Below are 14,596 nucleotides of genomic sequence, written 5' to 3'. Positions count from 1 at the left end.
GCACCAGAGTTCACAGTTTAGTTCAAATATTGAACTATATTGTATTAATATTGTAATGAAGCAGTGATCAATGCAACATTTTTCAGGTTGTAAAAAGCACAAGTGCTGTATATACTGTATTTCTCTCATCTTTTAATTACAGGAGTTTAAACATTGACAAATGTTTCTAATGTTTTAGACTTTCAAGTTCGGTTGAGGTTCCTCATCGTGTCTGTGGGTTTAGCAGCTCTCTCAATAACTGTTGTGTCAGTCAACATATGGACCAGAACTAAAGGTGAAAACATTCAAAGAACTTTAATAAACAAGAAGTTTTGATGATCCTGGATTTTTACTGATACAGCTAATGCTGTGAGTTTTAAAACTGAACTGACAAAATGATATTCAGTGTTGTATCATGATCGAGGGCTGCTTGTTGGCCACAGCGAAGCAGAAAAAATCACATTGTGTGGTTGCTCTTCGAAATCTGTGATATACTGTGTGTTCAAGAGACATTCTTAGCTAAACAGGAGATATGAATGCTGATGTATCTGATGTTAATTCCTAATTAAATTGCTAATCACTTAATGCAGTTTTGCTATGATGGTGGTTTGATCCTCCCTAGCAAGGTTCTTATGCCTGATAATAGCTATACGTATATCAGTGAAGCTTGGCACACTGCTTCATGGCTTGATCACTGCATATGCACTGATGCACATGACTCTCTAGATGCCATGGAGATAAATTATGATCTGGCCACTACCGAGCACCCTTTTCTATGTTGTTAAATTTAGGCAACATACCTGTTATTGTCTGTTGATAACAATGTAAGTGCAGGGAAATTAGACTAGTCTAACTTAACACAGGAGGATCTTAAAGAAAACATTTTTTGGATGCCTTGCTGGGATGTATTGAACTACCAAAAGATGCGACTGTGTGTTGTGATATGAATTGCAAGAACCCACAACAATAGTAACGAGTTATATTCTATGTATGATTCTATTGTGGAGTCTCTCCTCATCTCCAGCAGGTCTTTTTATAAACATAAGTCTAATGTGTACAATGCTAAGCCTGGTTGAAATGACTATGTAAAAGAGTTTCATGCTGAGGCTAAGAGGGCTGTTAAAGCATGGGTAGAGTCAGGTAGAAATAAATATGCACCCATATTTGAATATGAGAAATGTGCAAATTTGCACCTTGAGAAAGTTGCAAAACAATAGTCCTAATGATTTCTGGAAAGAAGTCAGAATCATGAATAACTGTAAAACATCACTACCATTGAATATTGTCAGAGCAAATGGCTCAGAGATCATTTCTCAGTTGTGGCAGAAACATTACTATGATCTGTTCAACTGTGTTAAAAGCAATTTGATTAGAGTAGACAACATAGATAATAATTAGGATGTGATTGTTACCCCACAAGAAGTCCAAGATGCTGTCATGAAACCTAAGGCCGAAATGCACTAGAAGCGTAATGACGCGCGTCAAACTGCCTTGATGCGCCTACTCTGACCTTGTTTCAATTTTTGGAGCGTCAAATGAGGACCCAGTGACCAAAACTGTTTTCTCTGCAGCCGAAAAAGAGAGAAATAGTGCAAGCCAGCTGAGCACGGGCGAGCAAGCGAGAGAGAGAGAGACAGCGAGCAAGGAGAGCGAGCGGTAGTGAGAACAAAACCTCTGAATGAGAGAAGTAAAACGTTATATTCTGATTATTTCACAGCAGTCACATTTTAACGCACAAATAAATAACCATCAAACAGTCAACGAATGATTTACTGTGGACACAGACGCTCTTAGTTTCAGTTTCATTTTCCTCTTCTGCATTTCTCCTTTTCATTCACTCATTACATCCAACTAGTGGTTGATACAAGGACAAAATGACGAATTTGTGTTGGTTCTGTGGTGTTGGAATTCCAAATCTGATGCTTGCAGTGCGCCATAGGAGCATCAATTGACGCGCCTCATCTGACGCGCGTTCATTATTGCTTCCAGTGCGTTTAGGCCTTCAGAGATAAGCCGTCCGGTATGGATAATATAACCGCTAAACTTGCTAGTCAAAAACTCTACCCTTTGCTTGCTATTTGTTTTACTGGGTTATTAGTCCATAGTATTCTACCTGACTCTATTTTATCTGGTATACTAGTACCTTTCATTAAAGATAAAGCAGGTAAACGAAACAGCTTGGAGAATTACAGGCCTATAGCCCAACCATGTCCTAATTGAATGTGACTCGAGTAAGCGTCAGCAAAAAATCAGTTTTATTGTTTTGTTTTCTATTGGAATGTCCCAACTGGCCACCAGCGACGCAGCGCTGCGCAACATTAAACAGTTTTAATGCACATCTGCCAGCCAATCAGAAAATAGTATTCATCCACACTGTGGTATAATTAAGCTCTAACCAACCCTGAGCTGAGCTCTGTCAGGTTGAATGTGGGAACATTGGCGTTCCAGCCTGAATGTAAATGTCTGATAATTGTAGAATGCCTTTTGTTTTTTGTTTATTTTTTTTTTTAGATATTGTTTAAATATTTATTCATTTTTTTCCGTCTTCTTCTTCTTTGTATTCTATTGTGCTATGGACCCCTCATGAGCTGCGTCCTCTGAACAGAACTAAACTGTAAAGAGAAGGATAAGCAGTGCTGACTGTATTACACTGAGACAAAGGTTGTTTATTAGTTCTATTTTATCTCAGAATCTCAGGTGTGTTGTGTTGTTTTTCACAGGTGCATAATGATGAAGATGGAGATGAAGGTGCAGTGTTCTATAAAACATTGAAGAACCTTCTGCTTTTGTGAGACTCCACTGCTCAACAACTTTCACACCAACATCAACTCACCAGGGTCCACTGCAGTAACATAACATTTCATCAGATTTTATATGATTAGTTTCAATAAAAAAGATCATTTTGTTTTTGTCAAACTTTTCATCCATTTAAAAATATTTGACCATATTTTTAATTGTTACTGATTGCTTTTTGTGTGTTAGCTTTGTCTCAGTTTTATCATCATTTATACAGAAAAACAAATTTTTTAAGTAACTTTCATTTTGGATTGTTTTAAACATGTTTGCTGAGAGTGAGATATGTTTTAAATTGTCTAGAATAGACTTAACTGAGCTGGGAGCTCTAATAGAGTCAGTAACTGTCTTCTCTTTATTATAACTGATATTATACTACTGGGCAGTATTTCTCTGTGTTTCCTTGCTGAGCTGCACTAGACGTATAATAATACAAAGAGGGAAATAAAAAGGCTGTAACTGAGAGATTCACACTTGATTTGATGAACTGAGACTGCTGAAGCCTCATATTAACTTTAGATTAACTTTAGAATATATTTTTGTACAGAATGAGGATTTTGTTCCCATCTCTGACACTGGAAGCATGTTAGAAAGGGATCTTTGATTACAGCAAGTAAAACCTGTTTCAATATATATATGAGCACCTGACTATTGTTTAAAGACAGACTTGAAAAAATGTGAATCTATCCTTTAAACTGCCTCACTTCATATTGTATATTGCTATTTTAGTAATTTTATGCTTCTTGTACCTTTTCCTGAATAAATGTTCTTGCACAGACATAAATATAAATCCCTTTTGTAAGATAGAGAATATGTTCTGTCAGCTGGTAACTACAAATCTGATCAGACACAAAAATGACGTGGTGTTCCTCAAGGGTCCATTCTCGGGCCTCTTCTGATCGATCTCTACATGCTCCCATTAGTTCAAAACAAACAAACATTTAAATATTTTACCAACAATACTTTTCAAGAATATAAATACAAATACTCTACAGTAGTGAAAAAATGTGGTGATGCAAGAGTTTGTAGACTTGATGTAATTTGTTGGTTGAAGTAAAATATAAAAACGTGGCTCTTTTGACGTTTGTGAATTTAAAGGTTCAAATGTTTTATGACTTCTGGTCACACTTGAAGTCACATTTTGATGATGAACATGAAACATCAGCTCTGCCTCTAATAAATCCAGCTTGTGCGTTCTCCATGTTGTTACAATATATTTGTGCTTTGTAGTTGTTTTCTTGTTGTAGTCTGATGTTCAGTTTGTCATTGATTGTTTGAGCTTTAAGTAGAGGCAGATGTTTGCTAGCAGCGAGCTGTTAGTATTTTTGATCTTTGTAGTGATGCAGTTTTATCACTTCACTCACTGATTATTTCATGTTTCTGTAGTTTAAAACTTTGTTAACTTTGGACTTTCATGGAGACTGTTGCACCGCTGATCATTGCTGTTACTGATATAAGTGTTGATAAATTTACTGAACTGAAAACTAAGGGACTGTTTGTTATTTATCAGAGAGAGGGGGGTTCACATTATGAATTTATGTTGGCCTGAATGACATTCATCAGTTCTCTTTTTTTATCAGTCTTCCTTGACTTGTTTGTGTTTTTATGGGCCATGTAGTTGTGGTAAATAAACGCCGCTCCTACCACTGGCGGTGGATCTGGCATATTTTCCGGCTACGATAACTGTCAGATGGTGTGCAGACTCTGCCTGCTCGGCAAACCACAGATGTACCAGCATGGTAATGGTAACTTGTCATTAAGTAGCAACAACAAAGCCCGCCCATTTGGAGGGAAGATATGGTTATGATTGGTCAATTTTACTTTCATTTGAATTACTCGGCCCTCTGTTAAAATTAAAGCTGGACCACCAATCACGGAGCTGAAAGCAGCACTTTCTTCCCAGCAACTATGGAGGCGCAAAAGTCTGACAAAAGGAGCCTCTTTCATTTAACCCTTCACATTCCAACACAAACTGAATAGGCAGGTTTAAATGGTTTATTTACTCAGAAATATTTTGAGTCCCGTCACCATGCAGCAGTAAAACATATATGTATGTATGTAAAAAATGTATTTAAAATAAATACAAATGCAACATTTAAAGTTGTATATCCCCCCCTTAAGTCCCTCCCCAGTGCTTAAAAAAATTATTTAACGTGCCTCCCCCATTTTGCATCACCCCCTCCCTCTCATAAATAACAAACAGTCCATAAACTGACTTACATATCTCCCTGCTGCACCAGAGAGTGAATCACTAGACTATGAAAGACTCTTTTTCACCAACTATGATATATAATTGAACAATAGTACCATGTGAAGTGCTGTACTGCAAAGAAACAGAGTTTCTACAGGAGCAACCACTAGATGGCAGCTCAAGCAGGATTTTTATTATGTCTGTAGTTACTCTATAAGGAACATTTAACTGTTATAGGGTTTGCCGTGCCTTAGAGCAGTGTACTTTGTGTACCTAAATACAGCTTGTTTATTATCTTGGAGTGATTGAGTTGTTTTCAACGCAACTGAAATGAGCGTCTCTTTATCTTGTACCTTGATAAAGTGTGGCTTGTCTGTTCCTGTGAGCCTAAATTTTGGGCTGGTTCCTGCAGGAAAGTCAGAAAGTTAACTATGATAAAGTTTGTTAAATTATTGCTCCTCCTACAAATTCGACTCAACCTGGGATCCAGAAAATGTACGTTTTTAAGATTTATTTATTGCTAACATTTTTTTGGGTGTCAAAAGAGTAGAGAGATGGACATAACCAATATTAACCAATATTGGGGAGAAAAATGAGGGTTTATAAATACAAACTTTGAAGTACAGCGTTGGAAAGGAAGTGTGCTGTGGTTTTGTTGGTGAGTAAGTGGAGACATTCACCCTCAACTTCTACAATATCTAATCCTTTATGTATTTACTATTGTCTGCCTATAATATAATAATATTTTATAGATTTATAGGATTATATAAGATACTACAGATGTGAGCACCAACTTGCTCATAAAATGCAAAAACATTCCAATTTAAAGAGAAGAGAAGCTAATATGCTCCACCTACAAAAAGTTGATAACTTACAAGTGAGAAAAATAGACTGAAGCCACAATGAGGAAGAGACAGAAACAAGCTGATGACATGAGAGCTACATTTGTCCAGCGTGGGTATCCTACTGAATGGATTAATAAGCTTTATGAAATGGCTTTGAGAAAACCCCACTCGGAACTGTCGAGAAAAATTGAGAAAAAAGAAAAGAGGTTTTCTGTAACGTGTGTTACCTCCTATTCTCCCCACTCACATGACATAAAATCAGTTTTCAAATATAGCTTTTCAAATGATGTGACGTCACTTTGATGGGGCAGTAGAAGTAACTCTGCAAATGGAGCATTCATTACAGGCTGACTTTTGAATAACAGGAAATATTTCTGCATATGTTCACCTCATGTTTTGGAACTTTGATTATGTTTAACATAGATGTCTGACATTATAACAGTATATACTTGATTTTGTACGTATTTGTTCTGCAAAATATGACATGATGACTTTTGAGCCTAATTTCCTTCTTTGAGAGAGAATAAAATAAGATTAGAAGAGAGAGTCAGTATAAATCCACATGTTACTGAGCAGCCATCATGTTGTCTTCACTGTGTAGGCTGATCCTGAAGATGGTGTTTCCTACGTCTCCATCAGCTTCACCAAGAAGACCAACAGTAAAGCCCGGGTAAGCTGAGTGTTTGGTTACACTGGTGTTGTTGCTGAATGAAGGAAAATTTTGTCAGGAAGAAAAGAAAAGAATATTTATTTTATTTCAGTTATTAAAAAGAAGCAAAATGATGACTTTTAGATCTCTCAGCTCCTGTTGAGTTATGTTGTTATGCTTTTTCATGTCATTATGTGTAATTTATGTGTGTTGCTGTTTCCCTTTTGTTTCCCAGGTTGGTGGTGATGGTGATGATGAAGGTGATGCAGTGACCTACAGCATTGTGAAAGCTTCCTCCTCTTCTGCTGGAGCCTCCACTGATCCCAGTAACCTCTACGCTACTGTCAACAAACCCCACAAATAACAGATCACAGTGTTCATATCATTACATTTCATTTATAACTGATTAGTTGAAGCTTTCTGATTAGAAAAAATAGTTTTTATTCCCAGAATCTCAGCCAATTACCCTTTACTTCATAATAGAGACTGTATCCCTGTGGGGAATTTGTCTATACTGTCCAAACCTCATAGAGATTTTATCCTAATAATCAGTTATTCACAGTGTGCAGAACAGACTCTGCTTGACACATGAAAGGAAAGACAAAAAAAAAGCAGTATAGTTTTTCAGTATAATAATGATTCACTGTTGGACTGTTGTTCTGGACTTTTTGTCCAGAAACGGATGTAGTAAATTAAGATATCCTTAATGAACTCACTATCAGGCTCTTTATTGAGCTCAGTGATTGTTGTACTAGTGTTGAGTGAAAGTTATAATCTTAATTTTCACTGCTATTATATTTCTTCTGGTTGTTTTTTTTCTCTTTAAGCATGTATCTAATGTTGTTTAATGAGTGTTATAATGTATGTCTCTGTTCAGTTTACCATGATGTGGTACAAAAGTGTCAAAAGGCAAACTGAGCAGAGATGTGATCATGTGACATCCCTTACTTGGACTGAATAAATGGTGTCACCCTTGAGAGTCAAATATTAAACATCTAAATGAGTAGAAAATGTAGTAAATCTAAAAGGGTTGTAGATCTATTGTACAGTTTTACAGTTGAAATTCCATTTATGTTTCATGCTTCTTTCAGACTATTTTATAAATTAACATTTGTGTTTGATGTATTATTATAGAGTGAAAGATAAAGGCAAATACACACACATACATCACACACTCTTCTTGTTGCTGTTGTTTTGTGTGTAAGGCCACTGAGCATGTGTGAGAATGTGGTTATGATATGTAGCATGACAAGCTAGTGAAGCTCAGTCAACAAAACCGCGTTCCTTCACATGCTCAGTGGCTTCTGCCTTGAGAACTACTCTCTGGAGACTGGAGACAAAATAAGTAACCACTAAGTAGGTTATTAGTGATGACTGATTCACAAACACACTTCTGGGACAAGCACAGACCAGTAAGCACACCAGTTATCATCAGAAACGTACTGCTGGGGTCTCAGTGGTGATTTTCAGAGATGAAAGTAGTCTCTTTGTCTGGTGCCTTGATAAAGTTTGGCCTGTCTGTTACTGTGAGCCTCATGTGGTTGAGGTGTTTATCACGTCATCATTAGAGGCTAAAACCTCCAGAGCTCTACTGCTGTTGTACTCACATTCTCACCAAAACACTTCCTGTTCAGTTCTCAGAAAAAACTGACCTCAAAGGTACAATGAGGGACTAACAGGTTTCAGACCACTGAAACATCATCTTTTCTGTTCTTTCCCAGCTGCTGCAGTATCACCATGTTGCACAATGTTGAGCATCAAGACTCAAAGTTTGACTCTTCACCTGTCTGTTCATGTGTGCTGTCAAACATCAACATGAATCCTGTCACAACAGAATCCTAATTCAGTTTGAAAACATCCTTTATACTACTTTTTACTTATCGACATTGCAGTTATGTGGTATGTTCTTAACCACTATTGGGGTGCTGTTGGCTAATTATTAAAGGGAAATCATTTGTCTTTGAATGCAAATACTGGTCCTGTGCACAGGATGTGAGAAAACAATGTCTTTACATTTTAAAAGCATTATATGATGAGGTCATGATTATAAACTTTGAAATACAGGAAGTGTGTTGTGGTCTTGGTGGTGGGTGGAAAAGTTCAGCCTTAACTCTTACAATATCTAATCCTTTATGTATTTACTCTTGACTGAGTATAATATATGATCTTATAAAGATTTATAAGATTATATAAGATATTGCAGATGTGAGCACCAACTTGCTCGTAAAATACAAAAATGTTAAAATTGAAACAGAAGAGAAGCTAATATGCTCCGCCTACAATAGGTTGGTCATTTACAAGTGAGAATAATAGACTGAAACCACAATGAGGAGGAAGAAACACTTTACTCATGACAGGAAGTAGACAGTGTATTTCTCTGTATGAAGCACTAGTAAGGACATTTTGAGAGCTAAGAGTGAGAGAAGAAGACAGAGAGAAAGACAGAGAAGCACGATGGTTGATCTCAGATGGATTAAAATGTCTTTATTTCTGATACTGGGGCTTCAGTTTACAGGTAAGATACAAAAACTGCATTAATACCGATCGTACTTTATTGAATAACCATTTTACTGAGACAGTCAAATATGCTGTTTGTTTTTAACATTCACACTACAGTCATATTCTTATTTCAGTTCATTTATCACATTTCTCTCTCAAATTCTCAACAGCAGTAACTGGACAAACTTCCCTCTACATCACTGTCAGAGATGGAGATGAAGTCACTTTGTCTTGTGAAAATGTGATGACTGATCAGGATAAATGTGACAGTACTACCTGGATCTTTAGTCATACAAGGAGAGCCAAAGTAAAGCCCATTGAACTTGGGCAGATTGGTAAAAATGCAAAAGCTAAATCAGACAGACTGAGTGTTACAGTGAACTGTTCTCTGGTTATAAAGAAGGTCACAGTTGAGGATGTTGGTTTTTACACCTGCAGACAGTACAAATCAATAATACAACAAGGTCAAGACTCTCGGGTTTATCTGTCTGTTGTTACCAGTGAGTATTTACATCATAATGTTTTCAGCTCAAACTGTCTTGTTAGAACAATATACTGAAACATTACAATAATTATGATCACAGTGATGAAGTTAATTTTACTCTTGTTGTCTTTCTCTCACAATATCTCCATCTTCACCAGTGACTGAACATAAGAACACTGATAAGGTGACGTTAAACTGCTCTGTGTCGACATATGAACAGTGTAGACAGACAGTGAAGTGGGTGTATGAGGGTAATTATTGGGATGTGAACACTCAGCGCATGAAGGAGTCACAGTCTTCTTGCTTTGACACTGTGATGTTTACAACTTCCCATCTTGCTGAGACGTCAAAGTATTCTGAGTTATTCAAGTGTAGCATGACAGATATTTACACTGGAAAAGTGCAGCTGTTTGCCTTCAGCCCTCAGTCTTCAGGTGAGAAATCTGCCTCATTTAGTTTCTCTTTTTTGTGTGTAGATGATAATTATGTGGTATTTTTTCACTACAGTTTGTTAGTATTTGATATTTAATCAATGGATGCAAGAAAAGAAACAAAACCCAAAACATCAACACTAATAGGAATAAAGGAAAACAGCAAATAATTTGAACCAAACGCAACAGCATCTGCATGAAAATACAACACACAAACAATGTTCTTTTGTTCCAGTTCATCTCTCTGTCTGTCTCTTGTTCTTTTTTCATATGTTCAGGTGAGGACACTAAAAGAGCTGCAACAACAAAATCAACAACAACAATGGGAAAAAGCACAAAGGCAAAGATGAACCAAACAGCACCAACAACCACTGATACTCCAACAAAACAAGGTAGAGACTTAACTTTCATCTCTTTCTCTTTTCATCAGGATTTTGATCAGAACTGAACTATGCAGTCAAAATGTTTTTAATATTTTCAGATTTTACAGATTGGGCAAAGTTCATCATTGTGGCTGTGGGTTTAGCATCACTCTTAATAATTGTTTTAATGATCATCAGATGGAAGAAAACTAAACGTGAGAACACTGACAGATGAAACTTTCATAAACAAGATGTTTTGATAAAGCAAATACACACACATACATCACACACTCCTCTTGTTGCTGTTGTTTTGTGTGTAAGGCCACTGAGCATGTGTGAGAATGTGGTTGTGATATGTAGCATGACAAGCTAGTGAAGCTCAGTCAACAAAACTGCGTTCCTGCACATGCTCAGTGGCGTCTGCCTTGAGAACTACTCTCTGGAGACTGGAGACAAAATAAGTAACCACTAAGTAGGTTATTAGTGATGACTGATTCACAAACACACTTCTGGGACAAGCACAGACCAGCAAGCACACCAGTTATCATCAGAAACATACTGCTGGGGTCTCAGTGGTGATTTTCAGAGATGAAAGTAGTCTCTTTGTCTGGTGTCTTGATAAAGTTTGGCCTGTCTGTTACTGTGAGCCTCATGTGGTTGAGGTGTTTATCACGCCATCATTAGAGGCTAAAACCTCCAGAGCTCTGCTGCTGCTGTACTCACATTCTCAACAAAACACTTCCCCCTCAGTTCTCAGGAACATTTACTTCAAAGATACAAAGAGGAACTAACAGGTCTCAGACCACTAAAACATCATCTTATCAGTGTTCTTTCTCAGCTGCTGCAGTATCAGCATGTTGAGCATCAAGAGTCAAAGTTTGACTCTTCACCTGTCTGTTCATGTGTGCTGTCAAACATCAACATGAATCCTGTCATGACAGAATCCTAATTCTGTTTGAAAACATCCTTTATACTACTTTTTACTTATTGGACATTGCAGTTATGTGGTATGTTCTTAACCACTATTGGGGTGCTGTTGGCTAATTATTAAAGGGAAATCATTTGTCTTTGAATGCAAATACTGGTCCTGTGCACAGGATGTGAGAAAACAATGTTTTTACATTTTAAAAGCATTATATGATGAGGTCATGATTATAAACTGAATTACAGGAAGTGCGTTGTGGTCTTGGTGGTGGGTGGAGAAGTTCAGTCTCCTACAATATATAATCCTTTATGTATTTACTCTTGGCTGATAATAATGTAAGAATTTATAAAGATTTATAAGATCATATAAGATATTGCAGATGTGAGCGCTGGGCGATACAAGCGATATAAAAATATAGAGCGATATAAAAATCTGCATTATTACCTTATTGTACTTTATTGAATTACTTTCATTTTGCTGAGACAGTCAAATATGCTGTTTGTTTTTAACATTCACACTACAGTCATATTCTTATTTCAGTTCATTTATCACATTTCTCTCTCAAATTCTCAACAGCAGTAACTGGACAAACTTCCCTCTACATCACTGTCAGAGATGGAGCTGAAGTCACTTTGTCTTGTGAAAATGTGATGACTGATCAGGATAAATGTGACAGTACTTCCTGGATCTTCAGTGGTTCAAGAAGCAGTGTTTCAGCAGTAGAGCTGATTAAACTTGGGCAGATTGGTGAAAAAGCCAAAGCTAAATCAGACAGACTGAGTGTTACAGCAAACTGTTCTCTGGTTATAAAGAAGGTCACAGTTGAGGATGTTGGTCTTTACACCTGCAGACAGTTCAAATCAGGACAACAACAAGGTCAAGACTCTGATGTTTATCTGTCTGTTGTTACCAGTAAGTATTTACATCATAATGTTTTCAGCTCAAACTGTCTTGTTAGAACAATATACTGAAACATTACAATAATGATGATCACAGTGATGAAGTTAATTCTACTCTTGTTGTCTTTCTCTCACAATATCTCCATCTTCACCAGTGACTGAACATAAGGACACTGATAAGGTGATGTTAAATTGCTCTGTGTCAACATATAGAGGGTGTAGACAGACAGTGAAGTGGGTGTATGAGGGTAATGATTGGGATGAGAACACTCAGCACATGAAGGAGTCACAGTCTTCTTGCTTTGCCACTATGAACTTCATAACTCCCCGTTTTGCTGAGACTTTATTCAAGTGTAACGTGACAGATAAAAACACTGGAAAAGTGCAGCTGTTTGCCTTCAGCCCTCAGTCTTCAGGTGAGAAAGCTGCCTCATTTAGTTTCTCTTTTTGTGTGTAGATGATAATTATGTGGTATTTTCTCACCACAGTTTGTTGGTTTTTGAGACTTAATTTGTCCAGCTGAGGATGCAAGAAAAGAAACAAAACCCAAAACATCAACACCAATAGGAATAAAGGAAAAAAGCAAATAATTTGAAGCAAACGTAACAGCATCTGCATGAAAATACAACACACAAACAACGTTCTTTTGTTCCAGTTCATCTCTCTGTCTGTCTCGTGTTCTTTTTTCATATATCCAGGTGAGGACACTAAAAGTGCTGCAACAACAAAATCAACAACAACAACAATGGGACAGAGCACAAAGGCAAAGATGAACCAAACAGCACCTAAAACCACTGATACTCCAACAAAACAACAAGGTAGAGACTTAATAACTTGTATCTTTCTTTCTCTCTTTTGATTAGGATTTTGATCAGAACTGAACTATGCAGTCAAAATGTTTCTAATATTTTCCAGATTGGCAAAGTTCATCATTGTGGCTGTGGGTTTAGCATCACTCTTAATAATTGTTTTGGTGATCATCAGATGGAAGAAAACTAAAGGTGAGAACACTGACAGATGAAACTTTCATAAACAAGATATTTTGATTAACCTGGATTTTCACTGTGGAAGCTAGAGTCGATTCTTTTGTCTTTTCAGGGAAGAAAACACAGATGGATGAAAACATTGTGAGTTCACAAACTGAATTATTAAATGTTTATATAGTTATGACTTTTCCGAGAAAAACAGTGTTTATGGTATGTTGTTTTAAAGGAGACATATTCAGCACATTTCCAGGTCTATATTTATATATTCTGGGGCTCTACTGGAATATCTTTGCATGATTTACAGTTAAAAACTCCTTATTTATCTTCTTCTGGTCCTTTATGCAGCCCCTCAGTTCAGCCTCTGTCTGAAACAGGCTGTTTTAGCTCCTGTCTCTTTAAGACCCCCCTCCTGATGAGCCCACTCTGTTCTGATTGGTCAGCTTCAGGAAGCTTTGTCCGGCTCCACAGACTATGTAAACAAACAGTAGTGGTCAGATTTCATGTCTTTTCTTGTTCTTTAGTTGAAATGTCAACTTTTCAAATACATCTGTACATGTTTGAGCTGAAATCTGATCCAAAGTATCAGAAAGACTATGGAACGGACGGCTGTTTGTGTAAATGTGTGAATGATGTGACGTCAGTTTGATGGGGAAGTAGAAGTGACTCTGCAAATGGAGCATTCATTACAGGCTGACTTTTGACTTTCAGGGAATATTTCTGCATATGTTCACCTCATGTTCTGGAACTTTAATTATATTAAACATAGCCATCTGACATTATAACAGTATATACTTGATTTTGGACGTATTTGTTCTCCAAAATATGACATGATGACTTTTAGCCTGATTTCCTTCTTTGAGAGAGAATAAAATACGATTAGAAGAGAGAGTCAGTATAAATCCACATGTTACTGAGCAGCCATCATGTTGTCTTCACTGTGTAGGCTGATCCTGAAGATGGTGTTTCCTACGTCTCCATCAGCTTCACCAAGAAGACCAACAGTAAAGCCCGGGTAAGCTGAATGTTTGGTTACACTGGTGTTGTTGCTGAATGAAGGAAAAAGTTTTGTCGGGAAGGAGAAAAGAAAAGAATATTTATTTTATTTCAGTTATTAAATAGAAGCAAAATGATGACTTTCAGATCTCTCAGCTCCTGTTGAGTTATGTTGTTATGCTTTTTCATGTCATTATGTATAATTTATGTGTGATGCTGTTTCCCTTTTGTTTCCCAGGTTCATGGTGATGGTGATGATGAAGGTGATGCAGTGACCTACAGCACTGTGAAAGCTTCCTCCTCTTCTGCTGGAGCCTCCACTGATCCCAGTAACCTCTACGCTACCATCAACTAACCCAAAAAATAACAGACCACAGTGTTCATGTCATTACATTTAATTTATAACTGATTAGTTAAAGCTTTCTGATGAGAAAATCAGTTTTTATTCCCAGAATCTCAGCCAATTACCCTTTACTTCATAATAGAGACTGTATCTCTGTGGGGATTTTGTCTATACTGTCCAAACTTTATAGAGATTTTATCCTAATAATCAGTTATTT

General features: G+C 37.0%; 1 long non-coding RNA gene across 1 annotated transcript; it reads left to right on the top strand.

Moving 5' to 3' along the window:
• Positions 1–12,981: 12,981 nt before the first annotated feature.
• On the top strand, positions 12,982–14,382 carry LOC122965806. The gene is made up of 4 exons (XR_006398300.1): positions 12,982–13,058; positions 13,156–13,184; positions 13,987–14,055; positions 14,275–14,382. It is a non-coding gene; the product is annotated as an uncharacterized LOC122965806 (long non-coding RNA).
• The last annotated feature ends 214 nt before the right edge of the window (positions 14,383–14,596 follow it).

This window comes from Thunnus albacares, chromosome 16, assembly GCF_914725855.1.
Source record: "Thunnus albacares chromosome 16, fThuAlb1.1, whole genome shotgun sequence".
NCBI lineage: Eukaryota > Metazoa > Chordata > Actinopteri > Scombriformes > Scombridae > Thunnus > Thunnus albacares.
The sequence above is the reverse complement of the archived record's forward strand: the minus strand, read 5'-3'. Positions and strand labels throughout refer to the sequence as shown.